The following is a 25,617-nucleotide window of genomic DNA, read 5'->3' on the forward strand; positions in this document are numbered from 1 at the left end:
TGTAATTTTAGAGAAAGTTTTGACAGAATACATTTAAAATATGTTGTAAGATCATGAACATGGGCCTCACACAGAGTGTTGATTATGAAAAAAATATACAGATATAATTAATTTTCAAAAAACTATAGTGGATCACTGCAACACGTTCTCATCCCTACCGCGTATCACGCAAGACGCCCCGTCAAGTTGCCTCACTGCGTCTTGTCTAAACTTCAAAGGAGCCCAAAGGCCTCCATTTCAGACGCTTTAAGTCATGCTCTCCGCCTCCCACTCTTTCAGTCGCCTAGCGAGGTAACCATGGCAACGCGTCAACGGAGCGCTTGGAGCGCTTCATTTTCAGAACCGGGATGCTGTTTTGATCATGTATCAAAACAGCATCCCGGTTCTGCAACTGAGAGCTCCATTGTCAGAACCGGGATGCTGTTTTGATCGTGTTTTAAATGCACCAGATCACACACCATGAACCACCCACAGAATCCTGTAATTTTTCTGTGCATTTCAATACTAGATTTGTAATTTTTCGATGGCTAGATGGCTTAGAAAGGACAACGTTTATATTCTTTCCAAATATAAAATCAAGGTAGGTTGCAGGAACACACTTCCTAATGAGTCACAGAGAATGACGTTTGGTAGGCCAATCAGAGGTGGGTAAGGGCGGGTCTTCTCGGGAAGGTCGTGTTTTTGATTGGCTAATAGTGCCTGTCAGCATTGCTTTCACACAACACTGTGTGTGAGGATGAGGCTTTGTTTGTTTACAGTTTACACATGCACGCATGCATGCAGTGCCTGGCTGGTAGGAAGCTCACGGAGAGCCACGGATAACGTTTTGTCTTCTATTGCAAAGTCCATTCAGGTAAGAGTAAATACATTGTTAAATCCATCACTAATGTTAGGATGTGGTAGCCAATTGGGATGCGTGTGTTTGTTTCACTGTTTGATTGTCTGCTTTCTTGGGACATTTAATGCTAATGCTGTTGCTAAGCTGATTTAAACAACTACAAGCTAAAACAGGGGTCTTCAACGTTTTCAGGCCAGGGACCCCTTAGCTGAGAGAGAGATGAAGCAGGGACCCCTTAGCTGAGAGAGAGATGAAGCAGGGACCCCTTATGTGAGAGAGAGATGAATCAGGGACCCCTTAGTTGAGAGAGAGATGAAGCAGGGACCCCTTAGTTGAGAGAGAGATGAAGCAAGGACCACTTAGCTGAGAGAAAGATGAAGCAGGGACCCCTTAGCTGAGAGAGATAAAGCAGGGACCCCTTAGCTGAGACAGAGATGAAGCAGGGACCCCCTAGCTGAGAGAGATAAAGCAAGGACCCCTTGAGATGAAGCAGGGATCCCTTAGCTGAGAGATAAAGCAGGGACCCCTTAGCTGAGAGAGATGAAGCAGGGACCCCCCACTACACCAAGCCTATTTGCCAAAAATAGCAGATCTACAAGCTCTCAACATGGGAGGCGTTGAGAGCTTGTAGATCTGCAATTTTTATCTTAAGTTCCCCTCAAAATAGGGATTGAACCCCCAAGTTGTTAATTATCCTATCACACAAAGATTTGGCGCCCCCCCCCCCCCCCCCCCCCCCCCCAGGGCCCCTATAGTAACTCTGAGGACCCCCTGATGAAGACCCCTGCTTTATAGCCTATGCCCCCCCCCCACATCCTTATTGATAGGACAGTAGACTGACAGGAAATGCAGATATACAGTACATAGCAATGCATATATAATAATAGTAGATATATAAGCTGCCGTGCTGCGAGTTTGTAGATGTGCTAATTTTGAAGATCCTTGAGCAACATGGTTAGAGTGCATATGCTATGGAATAAACTAGTTTATTGTCCTGCACAGACGTGCAGGACACACTACCCTGACACCAAGTGACCAACTGGCCCACTATGAGCCTGTAGACATCTATTTTTTGAGTATGACGCGTGTAGATCTGCTTTCTTGGACATTTCTGTAGTCAATCAATTACCTGGTTATTACATCTATTATGATATGTAAATGCAACCCAATCATATTCTGATTGGGTTGCATATGATGATTTTTTTAACCTAGTGTTCAGGTGTATGGCTCTTAAATTTAAATTTATGTAATTGAATTCTATTGGTTCATTAACTAATTGATTGTTGACACCCACCATGGAATATGACCTATTTATAGGCTCCAATGCCACTCACTTGTAACTTGAGAAAGCCCTGTTGGGTGAAACGTTGTCGGTTGAAATTAAAAAACGTGAGAGCATTATACGTGTGCGGACATTATCCTTTATTCATTGTTTCCTGGATCCAGCACCGTATACACATTTTGGGGATGTGCATATGCTATTCCTTTGTTCTGTGTGTGTATTCTCCTCAGAATAGGGATGCGAGGGTTCATGTTGTTAATCTGAAAGAATGATCATTTCACACAAAAAGTGCTGCGAGCTTGTTGATCTGCTGTTTTTGAAGAAAATAAATTAGTGCAAGTTTTAATCTCTTTTAAAAGCGAACATTTGTAACACAACTCCCTGCACTCTCTAACACTGAGAGTGCACAAATGGAACCAAATGGATTTGGTTCCATTTGTACTTTGTCAAAGTTAAGGGGAGACCTTCAAATTTGTCGTACTGGTCGGGCCAGCGGTTAACAGCAGCAGACTCTTGTAGTTCTGGTGTGAACAGTTTTTGCACTGTTTTAGTAAAAATGTTTAGTCTAAACTCAATTCCACTCTCATATATTCATATAGGTTGATGGAGGATGGGATTCCGTCATCTTATGAGGACCTAACTGGAGCATAGCTGGTACAACCTGCAGGGAGCCTCTGCTAAGACACTGCGAATATACACCCAAGCCCTGGTCTTCTCTGCAGCGGATTACTGTGCCCCAGTCTGGAGCAGAACCCCCGTGCATGGCAAGGTTGATGTGGCTATCAACAGTGCCCTCCGTATCATAACTGGATGCCCGAAGCCTAGCCTACCCCAGTGTCCCTCTTGCCATTCGTCATGGGAATAGCCACGGCCGGCTGCCTCCCACGTCCTGAGATGCTGGCATGGCTATATGCGACACAGATGAAATGAAACTAGCTTTTACTTTTTCCTCCACGTCGCTGACTCCAGTTGCAGGAGCGCGTTGTGCAGAGCTTTGTTCAAAATAGCTGAGGAACACACTGGAACAATGTTGACGGACATCTTTTCCTATGTTGGATTGGATTAATACCCTTGGTGTCAATGCGTTGGAAACGTGGAGGTTTTACCTGCCTTTTTTGCTTTGATGCCGCCTTTTGTGGACCTGCTTTTACCTGCGGCTATGTGGACCATAACACCATGTACATACATACATACTGCTGCTAAGTGGACCTAATCTCATACATACATACATACATGAACTTTACACTTTGAATACGGTACATCATCATTGGCAGGATCTGCTGGTAGGGCTCTGGGTGGCATAATAGCAAAAAAACAAACAGCTGGGTGATCTGGGATATGCTGCTTACTCCAAACTATTTCACACGTGTGTTTGCCCTGTCATGGACTATTATGGCAGGTGTATGGGGCTCAAACACAAATATGAAAAGGGCAAATGGTCCAAAATAGAGCGATACAGTATTTCCTAGGTGTGCATACATTTGCCCAGGTATTGGCAATAACAGGAGATATGGGATGGGAACCGTGTGAAGTAAGGTGGAAGGGCAGCATGGTAGCCTATTGGAATAGATTAATCAGAATGCCAGAAAATAGAGTTGCCAAGAAAATATTTATTTGGGATGTATCAATAAAAGGTGCATGGGCATTGGGCAAGTACTGTGGATGAGATGCCCCTGCACCTTGAAACTGGTAGATACAGAGGAGTAGTGGAGGAAGAGGGGGTTTGTATTTATTGTGACATAAATGATATTGAGAATGAGTTCCACTTTATGTTCTACTGCCCTTTGTATCATGAGCTACGTCAAAGACTGTTTAATAAGTGTAAAAACCTAGATTTGATATGGTTAAGTGACGCAGAGAGACTTTGTTGGATTTTTGAACACAAGATATTTGCACTGGCAGAATATTTAGAGAAAGCATGGGACAAACAGACAAAGAAAACATATATGTAAGGTATATTTATTTTGTTTTGTCATTTTCTTTTCTTTTCTTTATAATATTATTGTTGTGCACTGTGTGCAGTTTCCAATAATGGAATGTGGTATTGTTTATTCATGTTTGGTGTCTTATAAGCTCGCAAGGGATGGGTCTTTTCGAAGTATACCATGACACGAAAAAAATAAATAATAATAACCGGTTATGCTTAACGGTTACACGGTTAATTTTCATAATAATATGATCGCATTGTCCTGGTCCTGGATACTGATGATAGCCAAAGATATTATTATGCCAAGGTACTATATTAGTGTTGTGTTGGTGGTGAAGGTTTTCCATGAGGTGATTTATATAACCAGAATACACTGTGCCCGTTTGTCTTCTCATTCTGTATGCCCATGGCAAAGAGCATTTTTACTAAAATGTCCACCTGCTGGACAGGTTATTCAATGATTGGAATTGATTAATTCAGAATCAAGCATTCAACTAAGCTGTGAGTTAGATGATGAACATGTTTCCCCTCTCTCTGCCCTGTTTTTTTCCTGAAAATAAGTACACCTGTAGAATGTGACCACAATGATTTTGATTCACAGAACAAAAAAATTGTAATACAATCATGAAATCATGTTTTCATTCCCACTTCAGTTCTAGGACACTTCGTAGCAACACCAGTGCATATTACCAGTACACAGGATGCCAAAACATGTAATGTGTGATGTATATGTGCCAAGAACAATAAATTCCAGGAATATGTATCATGTCTTTGTGTTTATTGATAATGAAATATAGCTATGTATTCAAGCAAATTGTGCTGTTACAGTATGTCATACATACGTACATGTTAGTACAGTAGGTGTATAATCCAGCTATATTTGCAGACTAAGGTGCTCTACACACGGCAGGCGGTTGCCGTCGGGGCTGCCGCTAGGATCAGCGGTGGCCGCACCGCGGTGAGACACAAACACACTCGTTCAGTGATTAAACGCCGCGCGGTATTTCACAAAGATGAACACAATCCATCTCTCACCGCCCGCGTACGCATGCACAAACGAGCACGCTCGCGGGGGATTTCACGGGGCCGCGCCCGCTCTCCTCGCCGCCCCAAAACTTCGCTGCGCGGCTGAAAAAGCCGCCCGCCTCCCGTTGAAAATGAATTACTAGCAGGCGGTGACCGCGTACCGTCTGGAATCCCCTTTGATGTGCTTTACAGTAACAAGGACAGAGATCACCAGGCAGGGAGTTTCACTGCCAACAGCAAATACCTGGTTGTGATACTGTAGTGTTATATTGTAGTAATAGTGTGTTATTACTGTCATATTACATAGTGATACAACCTTTCTGACATGATATGATATAGTACTATTGTCAGTTTGGTTTTCATCATAGCTTTCCATCAACTGGACTATACTGTATATGAGGCAGATATGTGTACAGCAGGGTTCCCCAATTAGTTTTCCCCAAGGGCCGAATTATGTCTAGGATACCAAGCCGAGGGCCACAACATTGCAGGGGGTGACGGTGGTGTTCCCACTACTCCAGCGACAGTTTTCGTCGTTGTCAGGTGAAAATCTTGAATGTCTAAAACTGTTCGTTTTGAATTTATCATATTAAAAATGATTTAAACTAGTGAAAACAGCCGATCTACAAGCACACAACGCTTCGCGTTGCGAGGCGGCGTTGTGTGCTTGTAGATCTGCTGTTTTCACTACTTTTGTGCGACGGCCTTGTATGATTTACGAAAGAACGTACAAATTTGGAGATACGAGATTTCCACCCGACAACGACGATATACTAGCTTTGTTGCTGCTCTTATACCACCATTATTACTGGGGTTGGTGTGGGCCAGACAGTAGCCCCCCGCGGGCTGCAAATGGCCCGCGGGCCGCCTATTGGGGAACCCTGGTGTACAGTATCAGATGTATGAACAGTTACAGATTAGTATGGGTCAAGTTGGACCCCCCTAAAGGAACTTAGTCCGTAAAGAGTCCCTGGAATCACCACTTCCTGAAAAGAACCAATCCACACAAGCTCAAAATGAGTAGCATCAGCAACCCGTAGTGATCTTGTAGATCGTCTATATTACAGTAGGTGCCACCGTACAAGGAATGCCTCTTGGTGAGGCCTACACTATGATCAATATCTGACTTTTATCAGAGTGGCAAACCCATTCTGTTAGAGTGGTCTGACGTCACAGTAACCCTAACCCTAAATCTAACCCTAAACTTAACCCTAACCCTAACCTAGAGCAGCAGTGTTTCTCAAAGTGGATTCCAGGGACACTGTGGGTTCCTTTAGGGGGGTCCAAATTGACCCATACTAATCTGTAACTCTGACAGTGTACAAATGGAACCCAAATGGACTTGTTAGGGTTCATTTGGCTCATTTGTACACTGTCAGAGTTAAGAGGAGACCTTGAACTTTGAAGGTTTGAGAAACCTAAACCCTGAAATCTACAGTGTTGTTAGCTATAAGCTGTCGCACAGTGCATCTACAGCATGTGGTACTTCTTGCCCCTCCAGTGCTTTACCCTGGGTTGGCTCCCATATTCAATTTTCTTGCCTCTAGTTCTTGGTGCTTGCCGCAGCTTGAGCAGTCCAGGGCCTGGCTACCAGGGCTCCAGAAGCAAGACAGTTCAGTTGCCTGCTTAAGTTAACTGCTGTTTCACTGCTGACAGATGCTGTTGATTTAACATCTTTCTAACTGTTCATACATCTGATACTGTACACCAGGGTTCCCCAATAGGCGGCCCGCGAGCCATTTGCAGCCCGCGGGGGGCTACTGTCTGGCCCACACCAACCCCAGTAATAATGGTGGTATAAGAGCAGCAACAAAGCTAGTATATCGTCGTTGTCGGGTGGAAATCTCGTATCTCCAAATTTGTACGTTCTTTCGTAAATCATACAAGGCCGTCGCACAAAAGTAGTGAAAACAGCAGATCTACAAGCACACAACGCCGCCTCGCAACGCGAAGCGTTGTGTGCTTGTAGATCGGCTGTTTTCACTAGTTTAAATCATTTTTAATATGATAAATTCAAAACGAACAGTTTTAGACATTCAAGATTTTCACCTGACAACGACGAAAACTGTCGCTGGAGTAGTGGGAACACCACCGTCACCCCCTGCAATGTTGTGGCCCTCGGCTTGGTATCCTAGACATAATTCGGCCCTTGGGGAAAACTAATTGGGGAACCCTGCTGTACACATATCTGCCTCATATACAGTATAGTCCAGTTGATGGAAAGCTATGATGAAAACCAAACTGACAATAGTACTATATCATATCATGTCAGAAAGGTTGTATCACTATGTAATATGACAGTAATAACACACTATTACTACAATATAACACTACAGTATCACAACCAGGTATTTGCTGTTGGCAGTGAAACTCCCTGCCTGGTGATCTCTGTCCTTGTTACTGTAAAGCACATCAAAGGGGATTCCAGACGGTACGCGGTCACCGCCTGCTAGTAATTCATTTTCAACGGGAGGCGGGCGGCTTTTTCAGCCGCGCAGCGAAGTTTTGGGGCGGCGAGGAGAGCGGGCGCGGCCCCGTGAAATCCCCCGCGAGCGTGCTCGTTTGTGCATGCGTACGCGGGCGGTGAGAGATGGATTGTGTTCATCTTTGTGAAATACCGCGCGGCGTTTAATCACTGAACGAGTGTGTTTGTGTCTCACCGCGGTGCGGCCACCGCTGATCCTAGCGGCAGCCCCGACGGCAACCGCCTGCCGTGTGTAGAGCACCTTAGTCTGCAAATATAGCTGGATTATACACCTACTGTACTAACATGTACGTATGTATGACATACTGTAACAGCACAATTTGCTTGAATACATAGCTATATTTCATTATCAATAAACACAAAGACATGATACATATTCCTGGAATTTATTGTTCTTGGCACATATACATCACACATTACATGTTTTGGCATCCTGTGTACTGGTAATATGCACTGGTGTTGCTACGAAGTGTCCTAGAACTGAAGTGGGAATGAAAACATGATTTCATGATTGTATTACAATTTTTTTGTTCTGTGAATCAAAATCATTGTGGTCACATTCTACAGGTGTACTTATTTTCAGGAAAAAAACAGGGCAGAGAGAGGGGAAACATGTTCATCATCTAACTCACAGCTTAGTTGAATGCTTGATTCTGAATTAATCAATTCCAATCATTGAATAACCTGTCCAGCAGGTGGACATTTTAGTAAAAATGCTCTTTGCCATGGGCATACAGAATGAGAAGACAAACGGGCACAGTGTATTCTGGTTATATAAATCACCTCATGGAAAACCTTCACCACCAACACAACACTAATATAGTACCTTGGCATAATAATATCTTTGGCTATCATCAGTATCCAGGACCAGGACAATGCGATCATATTATTATGAAAATTAACCGTGTAACCGTTAAGCATAACCGGTTATTATTATTTATTTTTTTCGTGTCATGGTATACTTCGAAAAGACCCATCCCTTGCGAGCTTATAAGACACCAAACATGAATAAACAATACCACATTCCATTATTGGAAACTGCACACAGTGCACAACAATAATATTATAAAGAAAAGAAAAGAAAATGACAAAACAAAATAAATATACCTTACATATATGTTTTCTTTGTCTGTTTGTCCCATGCTTTCTCTAAATATTCTGCCAGTGCAAATATCTTGTGTTCAAAAATCCAACAAAGTCTCTCTGCGTCACTTAACCATATCAAATCTAGGTTTTTACACTTATTAAACAGTCTTTGACGTAGCTCATGATACAAAGGGCAGTAGAACATAAAGTGGAACTCATTCTCAATATCATTTATGTCACAATAAATACAAACCCCCTCTTCCTCCACTACTCCTCTGTATCTACCAGTTTCAAGGTGCAGGGGCATCTCATCCACAGTACTTGCCCAATGCCCATGCACCTTTTATTGATACATCCCAAATAAATATTTTCTTGGCAACTCTATTTTCTGGCATTCTGATTAATCTATTCCAATAGGCTACCATGCTGCCCTTCCACCTTACTTCACACGGTTCCCATCCCATATCTCCTGTTATTGCCAATACCTGGGCAAATGTATGCACACCTAGGAAATACTGTATCGCTCTATTTTGGACCATTTGCCCTTTTCATATTTGTGTTTGAGCCCCATACACCTGCCATAATAGTCCATGACAGGGCAAACACACGTGTGAAATAGTTTGGAGTAAGCAGCATATCCCAGATCACCCAGCTGTTTGTTTTTTTGCTATTATGCCACCCAGAGCCCTACCAGCAGATCCTGCCAATGATGATGTACCGTATTCAAAGTGTAAAGTTCATGTATGTATGTATGTATGAGATTAGGTCCACTTAGCAGCAGTATGTATGTATGTACATGGTGTTATGGTCCACATAGCCGCAGGTAAAAGCAGGTCCACAAAAGGCGGCATCAAAGCAAAAAAGGCAGGTAAAACCTCCACGTTTCCAACGCATTGACACCAAGGGTATTAATCCAATCCAACATAGGAAAAGATGTCCGTCAACATTGTTCCAGTGTGTTCCTCAGCTATTTTGAACAAAGCTCTGCACAACGCGCTCCTGCAACTGGAGTCAGCGACGTGGAGGAAAAAGTAAAAGCTAGTTTCATTTCATCGGTGTCGCATATAGCCATGCCAGCATCTCAGGACGTGGGAGGCAGCTGGCCGTGGCTATTCCCATGACGAATGGCAAGAGGGACACTGGGGTAGGCTAGGCTTCGGGCATCCAGTTATGATACGGAGGGCACTGTTGATAGCCACATCAACCTTGCCATGCACGGGGGTTCTGCTCCAGACTGGGGCACAGTAATCCGCTGCAGAGAAGACCAGGGCTTGGGTGTATATTCGCAGTGTCTTAGCAGAGGCTCCCTGCAGGTTGTACCAGCTATGCTCCAGTTAGGTCCTCATAAGATGACGGAATCCCATCCTCCATCAACCTATATGAATATATGAGAGTGGAATTGAGTTTAGACTAAACATTTTTACTAAAACAGTGCAAAAACTGTTCACACCAGAACTACAAGAGTCTGCTGCTGTTAACCGCTGGCCCGACCAGTACGACAAATTTGAAGGTCTCCCCTTAACTTTGACAAAGTACAAATGGAACCAAATCCATTTGGTTCCATTTGTGCACTCTCAGTGTTAGAGAGTGCAGGGAGTTGTGTTACAAATGTTCGCTTTTAAAAGAGATTAAAACTTGCACTAATTTATTTTCTTCAAAAACAGCAGATCAACAAGCTCGCAGCACTTTTTGTGTGAAATGATCATTCTTTCAGATTAACAACATGAACCCTCGCATCCCTATTCTGAGGAGAATACACACACAGAACAAAGGAATAGCATATGCACATCCCCAAAATGTGTATACGGTGCTGGATCCAGGAAACAATGAATAAAGGATAATGTCCGCACACGTATAATGCTCTCCCGTTTTTTAATTTCAACCAACAACGTTTCGCCCAACAGGGCTTTCTCAAGTTACAAGTGAGTGGCATTGGAGCCTATAAATAGGTCATATTCCATGGTGGGTGTCAACAATCAATTAGTTAATGAACCAATAGAATTCAATTACATAAATTTAAATTTAAGAGCCATACACCTGAACACTAGGTTAAAAAATCATCATATGCAACCCAATCAGAATATGATTGGGTTGCATTTACATATCACAAAGCATGAACATGTTACATACAAAGAGATACATATAATTCTAGGTTATATCTTTAATACAACACACACACACACACACACACACACACACACACACACACACACACACACACACACACACACACACACACACACACACACACACAGTTTAGATTAATTCCTATGGAGTGTGCTATATTGTATAGTCACTATAAAAAGTTAATAGATGTAATAACCAGGTAATTGATTGACTACAGAAATGTCCAAGAAAGCAGATCTACACGCGTCATACTCAAAAAATAGATGTCTACAGGCTCATAGTGGGCCAGTTGGTCACTTGGTGTCAGGGTAGTGTGTCCTGCACGTCTGTGCAGGACAATAAACTAGTTTATTCCATAGCATATGCACTCTAACCATGTTGCTCAAGGATCTTCAAAATTAGCACATCTACAAACTCGCAGCACGGCAGCTTATATATCTACTATTATTATATATGCATTGCTATGTACTGTATATCTGCATTTCCTGTCAGTCTACTGTCCTATCAATAAGGATGTGGGGGGGGGGCATAGGCTATAAAGCAGGGGTCTTCATCAGGGGGTCCTCAGAGTTACTATAGGGGCCCTGGGGGGGGGGGTCGCCAAATCTTTGTGTGATAGGATAATTAACAACTTGGGGGTTCAATCCCTATTTTGAGGGGAACTTAAGACAAAAATTGCAGATCTACAAGCTCTCAACGCCTCCCATGTTGAGAGCTTGTAGATCTGCTATTGTTGGCAAATAGGCTTGGTGTAGTGGGGGGTCCCTGCTTCATCTCTCTCAGCTAAGGGGTCCCTGCTTTATCTCTCAGCTAAGGGATCCCTGCTTCATCTCAAGGGGTCCTTGCTTTATCTATCTCAGCTAGGGGGTCCCTGCTTCATCTCTGTCTCAGCTAAGGGGTCCCTGCTTTATCTCTCTCAGCTAAGGGGTCCCTGCTTCATCTTTCTCTCAGCTAAGTGGTCCTTGCTTCATCTCTCTCTCAACTAAGGGGTCCCTGCTTCATCTCTCTCTCAACTAAGGGGTCCCTGATTCATCTCTCTCTCACATAAGGGGTCCCTGCTTCATCTCTCTCTCAGCTAAGGGGTCCCTGCTTCATCTCTCTCTCAGCTAAGGGGTCCCTGGCCTGAAAACGTTGAAGACCCCTGTTTTAGCTTGTAGTTGTTTAAATCAGCTTAGCAACAGCATTAGCATTAAATGTCCCAAGAAAGCAGACAATCAAACAGTGAAACAAACACACGCATCCCAATTGGCTACCACATCCTAACATTAGTGATGGATTTAACAATGTATTTACTCTTACCTGAATGGACTTTGCAATAGAAGACAAAACGTTATCCGTGGCTCTCCGTGAGCTTCCTACCAGCCAGGCACTGCATGCATGCGTGCATGTGTAAACTGTAAACAAACAAAGCCTCATCCTCACACACAGTGTTGTGTGAAAGCAATGCTGACAGGCACTATTAGCCAATCAAAAACACGACCTTCCCGAGAAGACCCGCCCTTACCCACCTCTGATTGGCCTACCAAACGTCATTCTCTGTGACTCATTAGGAAGTGTGTTCCTGCAACCTACCTTGATTTTATATTTGGAAAGAATATAAACGTTGTCCTTTCTAAGCCATCTAGCCATCGAAAAATTACAAATCTAGTATTGAAATGCACAGAAAAATTACAGGATTCTGTGGGTGGTTCATGGTGTGTGATCTGGTGCATTTAAAACACGATCAAAACAGCATCCCGGTTCTGACAATGGAGCTCTCCGTTGCAGAACCGGGATGCTGGTTTGATACACGTGTGTAACAGCATCCCGGTTCTGACAATGGTGCGCTAGGGAGCGCTCCATTGACGCGTTGCCATGGTAACCTCACTAGCACGACTGAAAGAGTGGGCGGAGAGCCAACAGCCACTGCTGCTTGAATGAACGCAAGGAGCCCATTCCTCCTGCTTCTTGAATGAACGCCACGGCTCATGAGCCGGTCTTGGAGCTTCTTGAATGAACGCCATGGGCATATGTGTCAGCACGTCAACCCTCTGACGAACAGGGTATGATAATGTGTTGATCACTGGTATGATAAAGGACTTTGATAAAGTGAGTAACTTAAGAAAGATGTACTCCATTTTCATTTTATGAACAATTATTTTCATGTCACACCATATGACGATTTTAGGCACAAGTACAACAAACTGCTGAATAAAGTCTGATTCCAATAAAATATCTAAAAACAAAATGTATTTCCATAAGGTTGAGAGTGAGTAGAACAAAAGTAAATAACTTTTATGCCTGCAATTTAAAGTTTTTTTAAAAACACATTTTTTGGGGCGTCACGTCACTGACCCACATATATATATATATATATATATATATATATATATATATATATAGCTCATGTGTCTTAATGTATAGATCTGCTATATTTTTGCAGTTTTTAAGGTTTTCGTGAAATTGAAAGTGTGTGTGTGGGGGATTCATTCATATTTGAACTAATGGAGATTAACAAGTGCTTGTGACTAAATAATATCTATGAATACAGGTTCTCTTTTCTTCTTTCCTGAAAAGTTTTAGCCACACCCGACAGGAACTATATTATGCAAAAAAACCTTGGAGTGCTCTTGTTTACGCAGTATAGGCAAATGCTGTACAAATACTGGGCTATGATGCATGAGCAAATGCAAATGCAAGTGCAAGTGCAAGCGCAAGTGCAAGTGCAAAACCACACTCATGCATGATTGCCATGCGCATGCACACGCACGTGCACGCACACCGGCAGCATGCACGCGGGGTGAACGGGTCCACACCGAGTCTCATGACATGGGAAGAGAATGACGTTCTGTCACACACACACACACACACACACACACACACACACACACACACACACACACACACACACACACACACACACACACACACACACACACACACACACACTCTACTGCCTGTTAGGGCACGTACGTCAGCCAACCTATCTAAAGCTATCACCGTGATCCCAAGCAAAGTCAAACAACACGCACACACATGCGCGTGCAGCCGTGCACACACTCGCACACTCGCACGCTCTCACTCATTCACACACACACACACACACACACACACACACACACACACACACACACATACACACACACACACACACACACACACACACACACACACACACACACACACACACACACACACACACACACACACACACAGTGGTGGAAAAGTACTTTCACTTTAGTAGTTTAGTATTTCCATTTTTTATACACCTGATATGCCTGATTCTATACTTCATTGTACGACACAGTGTCACATGCAGAAAATAGTCGTACAACGGGGCGCACGCACGCAAACTCACACACACACACACACACACCCACAGAGACATTTGGCAGCGTGTGAAGTTCATCCTCCTTGCAGACATGTCCTTAAAAAGCAGGTCACAGGTAGACTGAGGGCAGGGGCGTCACACCAAATTCTGGGCCCTGGGTACAAGGATTCACTGCGGGCCCCCCTGCTATTTTTGAAAAATTGTGAAAATGTGTGCAAGAAACCTATATGTTTCCATGTCAGTGGTGCTCAAACTCTTTCATGTCAAGGACCCCCATGAAGATGATATGTATTTGGCCACGGACCCCCCAAATCTTTAGTTCCAGGGACCCCCCAGAAGCAAAATTTAAGTTACAAATGTTTGCTTAAAAATATACATATTCAAAGATTTGCACACATTTTCACGACTTTTCGAAAATAGCAGATCTACAAGCTCGCAGTGTGGCACTCGGTGCCGTGCTGTGAGCTTGTATATCTGCTATTTTTCAATAGCTAAAATTACTAGGGCCCCTCCACCTTGGACCCTAGTAACTCAGTCCCACTCCCCCCCCCTTGTGACGCCCCTGACTGATAGAGAGAGAGAGAGAGAGAGAGAGAGAGAGAGAGAGAGAGAGAGAGAGAGAGAGAGAGGGAGGGAGAGAGAGGTGTCACCAGGTTTATTGCTCTAGTGTTGTAGTGTGTTGTCAGAGAGAAAGAGAGAGAGTGTTGTAGTGTGGTGTCAGGCTCACTCTACAGCAGCACAACACAGGGACAGCTTTTGTCAACACCCATAAAGAACTGGATAACAGCCAGGACTGATAGAGAAACCTATTATCTCCATATTTTCACGTTTTGAGTGTTTTCATAAATATGCACTCCCCACTTGATCATACTACAGCGTCACAAATAAGTATCAGATCTGCGAGCTCGATTCTTCTATTTATTTTTTATAGCTTGTAGATCTGCTACTCTTTTTTATTTGAATCCTGAAAGGTTTTTGGACATATGAGGTTTCCACCTCGACAGAGAGGATAATGCCAGTGGTGGCCCACGTGCAGTGGTGGAAGAAGTAGTCAGTAGAAGTAGCTTTCTTTTACTTGTAAAAGGTGAAATCTTGCTACTACTACTTGTCATCATTTTGACAAACGGAGCGTCGGGAGGGTTAGCGAGTCACCCCACAGAGGTTAGGGTTAGGGTAAGGGTTAGGTTTGGGTGTTGAAAAGATGACACGTAGTAACAGCGAAACACTCCCCTTGTAAAAGTGGCAATACCAAAAAAATCGAACCTCTGTTCGAAGTGGAGCTGTGTGTGTGTGTGTGTGTGTGTGTGTGTGTGTGTGTGTGTGTGTGTGTGTGTGTGTGTGTGTGTGTGTGTGTGTGTGTGTGTGTGTGTGTGTGTGTGTGTGTGTGTGTGCAACAGCGCCCCTCCCTTAACATGTGTGGTCAGAAAAGGTTACTGCAGGCTACAGACAGACACGGAGACACGGAGACAGACAGACCCACACACACGGCCACGTATAGGGAGCTTGTGTTCCACACAGCTCCAAAAAGTAAAAGTCCTGGAGGCCTATTGAAAACTTGACTTTAGTAAAAATCTAAAATGGGTGCCATGGCATTGGTCCGAAGGTTCATTAGTCCGAAGGTTCATTAGTCTGAATTTGTTAAGGATATTATGCCTAACTCTAACCCTAACCCTAACCTCAGTAACCCTAACTAAATTCGGACTAATGAACCTTCGGACTAATGAACCTTGGGACTTATGGGCAGTCCCCGTAAAATGTATAGTGAAAGTACTCATTATCCAGAATGCTCAAGGCACAATATATCATGATGAATTAGGACTATTGTTGATCATGAACCCTATTTTATAGACCTACTTCAGCTCACGTGCTGCATCGCAAACACATTTTCTTTGGAAAGATTCTGAAGATTTTTGATTATTCATTCATGTAAATCGGCAATGAAACTTGGAAAAGAAGAAGAAAAGAAAAACCTTGAAATGTGTCAAGGTTATTGTACCTCGTAGGTTTAAAGGTGTTGGAGAACGTTGTATCCATAACTGTTCATGTATATTGTTTGTGGTGTACAGCATTGTGATGTATATAAATTGTGGGATTATCTCGTAAGCCTGTGTGGGCTGGACTGCCAACCTGGGCATATTATGATAGTACCTGTATATTGACCCATTAAAACCGCAAGTCAATTTTAGATTTTTACTTCGTATCGCGCTACAAGCTTGCACATCTGCTATTTTCCATTTTTGATTTTTATTTGTTTTTAAATCTCGAAAAAGTGTGAGGACTACTAACTGATTTAGAAGGCGTTTGTGTAAAATCAGCCTCAGGCCTTAACAGGTTAAAGCTCTGAGTAAAAGTATACTCGGTTACTATTTGCCGCCTGTACTGCTGTCCGCCTGTCCCCATGTGACGCGCTTCACCTGAGCTAACCCCTAGCTGTGTGCAGTGCAAGGTGACTCAGCCCAGAGGGGCGTTAGCTGTGGTTTTCACACCTATTCTATCAGGGTAACATGAGGCGCTGCGTGCCTTTAGGCTCAAACCACCCAGTGAATGCTTCACACTGCCGGCCTGTAAAGATAGTATTGCATTGTCAGAGAGTCTAGAGCCAACACCTGGTGGCTCTAGTCTCTCTGGAGCTGAACGTGACCCCCCGTGCGCTGTTGTCATTGTTGTGGAACATAAAATGTTCTTTATGGGAAGAACCTGCGCGCGGGCTATTGTTTGCGTTCACCCTGCGCGATAAGGACAGGGTGACATGTGAGCCGCCGCCGGCGATGCACTTCACTTAGGAACATGACAGTACGTAAGTAATGTCTTGTGCCAAGAAAAATAACGCCTCCTCCACCTCCTCCTCCACAGATCGCTGCACCAAGCCGCAGGACGTGGGAGGCTTGGATTGTGGCCTTATTATTACGTTGGTGGACGAAGCACTCAACTCTGGTACTTGAGTCAAAGTACCAGAGTCCCGCGCCGGGCCCCTGGCACAAAATATTTTCAGATGGGGGGTCTGCAGCCAAAACACGTTGACTTGGGGGTCCTTGTTTGGCCCGTTACGCACCAGAGCCTACATGGGTAGGTGCTAGTCGGGAACGATGCAAATTGTGAATGCATGTCCCACGGCGGTTATGCAATGCCCCGTTGGGGAGCCGCTCTTCATTCCGACATGCTGCCAACTTCTAATTCACCCTTTGTCAAGTCCCGCCCATTGTCCTGCCCCTCTCCACACCCATTGGTTGCTTTGACTTGGAGGGACATTCAGTGGGACATTCCATCCACTGCCATGTTAATTCAGTTGCTTCATATTGTTATTCTGTGTGCTCAATTCTAATTTCAAACTTTGTTTCAGTCAATTGGAGCTGCTCAGTGGCAGCATAGTGAATCAGCATGTTTTTAAATGTTTTTATTTATCCAAAAATTATGTTTTAGCTAATTCAACATAAAAAAGGCGGAACCAGGGCGGGACAAGGCAGATAGAGCCTGCTGGTTGGTCAGTCAGGGACCAACCAGGAGGCTAACAAAGGGTGAATTGTCTGAGTGGCGGCACTTCCATAGAGGTTAGGGTTAGGTATAGGGTTAGTGTCAGAATGGGGGGGATGTCTGAATGGCAGCATGGGGGCATGTAACCAGCCCGTTGTACACCTGGGGAAATCTCGCTATTGTACACCTGGGGAAATCTCGCTATTTCTTTGTCCCCTCATTTCGACCAAGGGCAGTCGGCAGGTTAGCTACTCACCCGTGTCACGGTTACTGAGGTTGGGGTTAGGGCGGGTTTGGATTAGGTTTAGGCATAGAGGTTAACATTCTCCCACGCTGGCAGGTTAGCTACTCACCCGCGTCGGCAGGTTAGCTTTTCACCAGGTTAACATTCACCCGTGTCAAAAGAATGAACCGTCGAACAGATGCTATTATCCACACGCTCCCGTACGCCTGCAGTCAGGCGGTTCTGGACAACGCGTGCACCAACTTTGAAGTGGGTCGGTCAGATGGTGCTTGTTAATAACGAACGCACAGACAGACAGACAGACAGACAGACGTGCAGAGATTTTGCTGTATGTCGTTGGTGGACTGCGTGGACAGTCCTTGAGCGCATGGTGGTTGGGCTGTCCACAGCCTTCCTCTGAGTCACAGAGTGAGTAGATGGAAACTTGTGCCGTCTTATAATGAGCATTTAGTGAGGATCAACTGTATGAAGATAGACAAAGTGGTCCTTTAAGGCAAATTATGCATCATTCAAGCAAACTCAGCTAAACTCAAAAACCCTGTCAGACATGGAAGAAAAACACATGAACCCGCGGAGAAGTGGGAATAAAAATATAAAAAAAACTATTTACCAGGAAAAGCAGAATACATAAAAGCGTCTCATATTTCACGAAAAAAGCACTTGCGCAAATACGATAAGACACATTTTTCGTTAATAGAGGCCATATCTGAGGTTAGATTTCTCCCATAAATATCATTTCTATCGATAATGAGAATGGATAATGATAAAAATGTCAAAGCAGATATATGGCTGAAAGGATTTCAGCAGAGCAGCAGCTTCCAGTAATAATTGGAAGTCAACGCCAGAACCCATCCTTCCATGGTTCCAGGGACATGCTGGGCCCCTGATTCAGCCCGGGAAAAAGAGTTGGAGAGGCCCTCATTGCGCGCTATAGAGAGAGATCTCTCTCTATAGCACTGCTGCTACTCAAAGATTTGCCATTTCAGATCATGACAAGTGACAAGCCAGTGGGTCAATTACATGAGATATATTTTGTTGTTGTCGGGTGGAAATCTTATATGTCCAAAACTGTTTGTTTTGTATTTATCATTTAAAAAAATTATTTAAATTAGTGTAAACAGCCGATCTACAAGCACACAACACCTCGCACCGCGAGGCGTTGTGTGCTTGTAGATCTGCTGTTTTCACTACTTTTGTGCAACGGCCTTGTTAGCAGGGCTTTGCTTTGCGAAAAAATGTACACATTTGAAACTTGGAGATACGAGGTTTCTGCCCGACAGTGACGATTTACTTTGTTGGCCGCCCAGCCCCCAAAATGGAACGAAGGCCGACATTTTATTTTCAATTTTTTTCCTAATGGCCGGCCTGGACCAGGTCCAGGCCGGGAATGAACCAGCCGTTCAGGAGTTGTCCTGCTTTTCCCAATGGCCAGCACGTCCCTGCATGGTTCTCTTCAGAGCCCCGCGGGGTTGATCTGGAGGAGGGCTCCGTGTGGTTTCCACGCGGCCTCCAGATGGCAAGCGCAGCGCGCCGGGGTCGCTTTGCCCTGCGCGTACAGTTATATCCACAAGACGATTTCCAGGTTTCTCAGACATTTTGTTGGTGGCTGCCCATGGAAAACAACAATTGATCAAAGAGAGCGAGATCGAGAGACGGAGAGAAATGGGCAGAGGAGCAATAAGGGTTGTGTTTCAGATTCGTCTCCTCGTCCAACCCTATTTCTCTGTCACTTGGCAGTTTAGCAAAGGGGGGAGATCGGGTAGCCTCTCATAACTGACAAGGCCGTGTTGGAGATCCATATCATATGCTTGGTACGGCATTGACAAACCTTACATTTAAATAAATAATAATCTGCTGGCTTTAGGTGGATAAGAGTGACACATCAGACCCAAATGCTTTCCAACCTTATATTCAAAGCCAGGTTTAGCCACTTATTTAACCTCTTAACCACAAAATCTTCTGAACAATTGTGGGGGAAATAGTCGATCTACATGCACACGACAGCACTGTGGTGTGACGATTCGTGAGCTTGTAGATCTGCTATTTTCATTTTATTTAGAAGGAAAAAAAAACGTGCACAGAGGGTTCAAGTGGTTTGAAGCGCTGCAGAACCGGTTCAGTGAAAGATTTTGTTCCTCTCCAAACAGTGTGCTTCATTCAATACAGGCCTCACTTCCTTTTAACATGCGAGGCCCTTGAACTTGAGACGGCCGATGAAAGATAGATTATTAAAAATGGCAACGTTCTCTGCAGTTCTGGGCACTGCACGAATTACAAGAGAAATGCGCTCCTGGAAAGTGTGCGAGCCAGTGCGACCGCACAAGTAATGAGATATTAACTAATATCAGGTTGCCTGCGAGGGCTGGCAAAATATGAGCGGGACAATTTCGAGTATATTATACAGCTGGTCAAGTGGTGGAGAGACATATGGGGGTTTGTTGTTTTAATATTTGCAGATCAAAATGTAATCATGACTTCTTGCTGTGTTCCCCAAGCAGAGAGACGGGAATCTTAAGACAACCAATATGTTACCGTTTGAAATACAATGTGGTATTATGTACGCTGACATATTTAACTTTATTCATTTTTAATAATGCTTAACTATGAACAGACGGATTGACGGACAGATCGGTTTTCTTGAAACAATGTATGTTGAAAGGGCCTTACCCTCCGGGGTGATGTTATTATGGGATGTTCTGAGTAAGGCTTGGTGCAACTCCAGAAGGGTGAGAGAGGCCTCCACTTTTCAACCTCAGGCAACCGTGTGTTGAATTATTGTGACCAAAACTGAAACGCCATTTTTGACATTGATTGCTGAAATCGATGGCCCTCCAATACACCGTCCCCCGCAGTTGGTCCACAATGCCACTAGGTGCTCGGGCGGAGTCTATAGGGGTTCGAATTAGGGATGGCCAAATGGAGATTTTTTCTTAACCGATAACCGAAAGGCCTTATCAGTTAATTAACCGTTAACCGTTAAGGAAATGTCTTCAAAAATGCGTTAAGGAAATGTGTTCAAAAATGCGCTATTTTAGCGATTTAAAAAAGGAAAATACACCAGTTTTTCCCCATAATAAAGTGCCATATTTACACATTACAAACAATAAAACTAGGAGAAACAAGAATACAAATGTTTTCTAAAAGAAATGTGTTTTTGCAAAGAAACGGTGGCATTGAAATGATCAGTCTGTAATGTGATGCGCTTTCACCAGGCACGTGCGCACATACAGCAAGTATGGGGCTGGAGCCCTTAACTTTTATCAACAGAATTGTCCACCAAAAGGCCATTCAGCCCATGCCTCTCTAACATTCTGTGCACTCCCTGGCTATCGCCTAACTAAACAGCCGCAGCGAGATGCTCGTATGTAGAACAATAACTTTCAATCGTATAACTTTTGGAATGGTTGAATCGGCTAAACGTGATGTCCATTTAATTAATTTTCTTCTCTCTCGCCCGTGTTTTGTGTGTGCTGATGCAGCGATCATTGAATTTGCGACTCTGAGCTCAGCTTTGTTATTTTCGCATATCCTACTCTGTAACCAAGACGACTTTAGCGTTCCTCACGTCATCAACATGTAACATTAGAAAGTTGTGTTTTAAGCTCTTCTTAAACGGGATTCAATGTGACGGGGTCTGTTTTGTTTTTCGTGCATGCTGGATGTTACACAGACAATGGTGTCCCAGAAATGTGTGACCACAGCGCGTATAGTTGCATGGTTGATGACTTGATGTTGCGTAGATATTGGTGTACGGGGCTTTTGGTGTGACACATGGGTTGATTTCCTTTTTCTTTTCTTTTTTATCGGTCAAAATTGACCGTTAGTGCTTACCGGTAACCAATTTCTTATCGGTTTAACGGTAACAGTTAACCGTTGGCCATCCCTAGTTCGAATCCACCATACATCTGGTGTAGTCGGGGGTCTTAGCGAGATAGAATGGTAATTTTGTGCTAATCAGTCTAAAAGCGCCAAATTTTGCACAGATGTAGCCCAGGGCATGCTCTAATGATTTAGCTAGGGCGCCCGAGTCGGCGACCTTCGGGATCGCCACAGCGGCCAAATCAAGTTGGGAGCCCTACTTGATTTGGCCGCTGTGGCGACCCGAAGGTCGCCAACTCGGGTGCCCTAGCTAAATCATTAGAGCAAGCCCTGGGCTACATCTGTACAAAATTTGGCGATTTTAGACTGATTAGCATGAAAAATCCCTGTGACCGAGCGTCTGTACAAAGACATCAAGGTCATGTTCGGGGGAGGGAAGCCAGGGCAGGGACGGTGGTATTTGTCACCCCCTACAGGCTGGGTGCGGATCATGTCAGTGGGGAAGGTTGAGCGGGAGGAGTGGGATGAATGGAGGTGCTGTGTCCTCTCCTCCCGGTGGGGGCTCCTACTCACTTGCAGGTGAGCCTGCAGGATACAACAGCAAAATGTTTGGGGAGATTCAATGGCACAAAGACTAAATTGGGGAGAAAAGGGGGTAGAAATGATTGACTATAGGCCTGCTCTATTTATTAAAACAGAGGGGAAAATCTAAAACAAGCACTGACACAGTCAACAGTACACAAATATTAGCATGAAGCTATCCCAAAAACACTTGTTCTTCATGTGCAGTGTGTGAGTGTCTAGTTTAGACTAAAGCTTCTAGTTGAACTAATTGTCAGATTATGTCAGTGCAGTACGATACGTCGCTACGCTGCCATGCCGGGGCGGCTGCTAATCCCTCATCAGCTGCTGGCTGTCTGGACTCTGGACACACAAACCCCCTCCCCATGCCAGGCACGTGCACACATAGACTTCAACGGGCTTGATATTTATCAAGGGCTTTATCCGTCTGTAAAAAGTGCCCTCTTTCCATGCCATACCTGAAGGCAGCATTGAAGAGAATTGCCTTGTCCAAACTCTCCTGAACTTGAATGCAGCATGTAGAAATCCATGCCGTCTTACACCACATCTCCAGTAGCCTTGGGCTTGGAGGTCTGCTATTTTCGATATTTTCACCAAAAGGCCCCTGCCTCTCCAAAATTCTCTGCACGTCCCTGCCCCTGCCGAAACTGAGAGTCACTCACTGTTTAGAGAAGTTGTCGAAAACACATTTTGAGTGATGGATTGTGAAAAATACACCAGTGAGAGGTTATATCGTTGCTGTCGGGCAGAAACCTTCGAACTATTTATGCGTTTGAAAAAAGTCTCTAATAAATCAATAAATTAAAGGTATTGCAGCGATAGTTTCCATCGCAACTGTTAGATCTGTTGTCTGAGCTGTGTGTGTTGGCGAGCAGAGATGGGTTTCCAAACCCCACGTTGAGAAAGGTTCTGCTTTGTCTCACTCTGTGTACAAATAAGAGTGACTTGGGATGCAATAAAAACAACGAGCCTCCAGACAGCCTTGAGGTCAAGGAGCATTCAAGGCTTTCAAGCAAGAACATTTCACCACAGTGCAGTCAGCAGTTCACCTCCTCACCGCTTTAACCAGGCCTGGAGAGTAACTAGAAGTACAATGTGCTTTGTTCTGTAGAGTTATATTATTGATACGAAAGATAAGTTAGTCCAGAGGTCTTCAACGTTTTCAGGCCAAGGACCCCTTAGTTGAGAGAGATAAAGCAGGGACCCCACAAGCTTTTCATAGATTCCATATAGTTTCATTGTTTGACAGCATGATTATCAATGTATTTTGGATTCATGTCAATTTTGTTTTCAGATATTTAACCACTTGAACCGTCAATACTTAATAAACTTGACCTTTCACTCTGTACTTGGTCTGCTCTTTTTCCCTTCTACACCAAACCTCTTTGCCAAAAATAGACGATCTACAAGCTCACAACGCCTCACAGCGCTAATAGAGCCTGCCTGCTTCCTCAGGGGATGAATAGAATCTTGACCATCAGGTCAAAATTCATCTCAGATCCTGTGTCTATAGGTGAGACTTGACGTTTGACACGATCTAAATGTCTCAATAGAAGAGCAGGGAGACCAAATACAACCACCCAGTTGTATAAGTTATATTGTATTAACATACTCAACCATTATATTGTATTAACATACTCTACTATACAGATTGTATAAGTTATATTGTATTAACATACTCTACCATTATATTGTATTAACATATTCTACCATACATATTGTATAAGTTATATTGTATTAACATACTCTACCATACAGATTGTATAAGTTATATTGTATTAACATACTCTACCATACAGCTTGTATAGGTTATATTAACATTACCCTATAGATTGTATAAGTTATATTGTAGTAGAGTAACATACTCGTTACATAGTGTTCCTTTTTTATTTTGGCTGTACGAAAAATACAAATTCTGAGTACTTCTTCCACGGCTGAGAATTCCCATGCCTATGGATGCCGACAACAAACTCAATTGAATTAGAAGGGGTGGGGGGGTCGACAATGAGTCAAGTAAGTGGTAATCCTCAATCTAAATATCAAGTGGTTTTGCATTTTCATTGGCCAGCATGTTGTGTCTGGACTGTTGATGAGGCCAGCATAAAGAGGCTCATTGTGGGAAGCGGAGCATAAGGGAAGCATTTGTTGTGCGTGATAACATAGAGCCATCCATCTCTGCTGATGGAGTGACTTTACATTAACAACAACTTGCATGTCGTCAGTGGTGGGAAAAGGTACTTACATTTTGACATAAGTAAAACTATCAATACTGCAATATAAATAATCTATTCAACATTTTCTTGAGTAAATACAATTACATAAGTTTTGGTATAAAAATGTACTTAAAGTACCAAAAGTAAAAGTACTCATTAAGGTCCCATTTCAAGTTTTCTAGAGTATATAAAATGTACAAAAAGCCTTTGAAAATAGCAGATCTACATGCTCACAACGCATCACATAGAGATGTGTTGTGTGCTGCTTATGGATCAGCTATTTCTAAATAGACAAAGTGTAAGGGCTGAAGTTGTTGCTGAAGTCGATTCATTGATAATTATTTTTTTACGAGCTTCTTGATTATTCGATTTATTGAAAAAGCAATCGATAATAATAAGTAGTAGCTATAGGAAATACGTAGTTGCAGCCCTAACATATATTTTGATTAAGTCACGGCATGCCTAGGGGTCCGGGCCCCTCCTTGGGGGGGCGCCAAAGATCACAGTGGGGTTTGTGAGGCCTTGTCTGTCTGGAGGTAGTCCAACATTTTAAACTTTGCACAAAGTGGCTGAGAATGAGAACCACACTGATATGGAGTAATGGGTCTGGGTTGAAACCTCTCCTGAGCTGTTTTCCCCATCAACTGATTCAGTTTGAGGGGCAGAGTCGCCTCAGAGTCTTGTCCTTGGCGGTCAATGTCCATAAGGATGGACATTAGGGGCGGATGGACAATTTATAATTTAGCATTTAGCAGACGTTCTTAATCCAGAGCGACTTGCAGTAATAAAGCAAGGATAACATTAGGGACATAAGGATGGGCATTTTAGGGACATATGGGTGGACATTTTAGGGACGTAAGAAGGACATGTAGGGACGTAAGGATGTACATTGAGGTCAAAGAGTTGGTAGGCGGTCCAGAGAGGCCTGCATCATGCTCCCCTGCGGAGCTCCATGTCAACAGTGCATAAATCCACTGCATGACACTTTACTGTCTGTCTGCCCACATGTGTTCTGGACAGCACAGGGGCGTCACAAGGGGGGGGGGGGGGGGGGGGGGACTGAGTTACTAGGGCCCAAAATATTCAAACACTTTCAAAGAATGTCAAGATCTTTTGAAAATGGCTTATGTATATATAGGGCCCAAACTTGAGAACCCCTGCATTAGACCACGGACCACCATAACTCTGATAAATGGAACAAAATATA

General features: G+C 43.7%; 1 long non-coding RNA gene across 1 annotated transcript; it reads left to right on the forward strand.

Moving 5' to 3' along the window:
• The first annotated feature begins 673 nt into the window (after positions 1–673).
• LOC308293839 lies at positions 674–4,808 on the forward strand. The gene is made up of 2 exons (XR_013962496.1): positions 674–853; positions 2,720–4,808. It is a non-coding gene; the product is annotated as an uncharacterized lncRNA (long non-coding RNA).
• Positions 4,809–25,617: the final 20,809 nt, after the last annotated feature.

The sequence above is a fragment of the Nannobrachium achirus genome, assembly GCF_963921795.1.
Source record: "Nannobrachium achirus genome assembly, chromosome: 11".
NCBI classification, from domain to species: Eukaryota; Metazoa; Chordata; class Actinopteri; order Myctophiformes; family Myctophidae; genus Nannobrachium; species Nannobrachium achirus.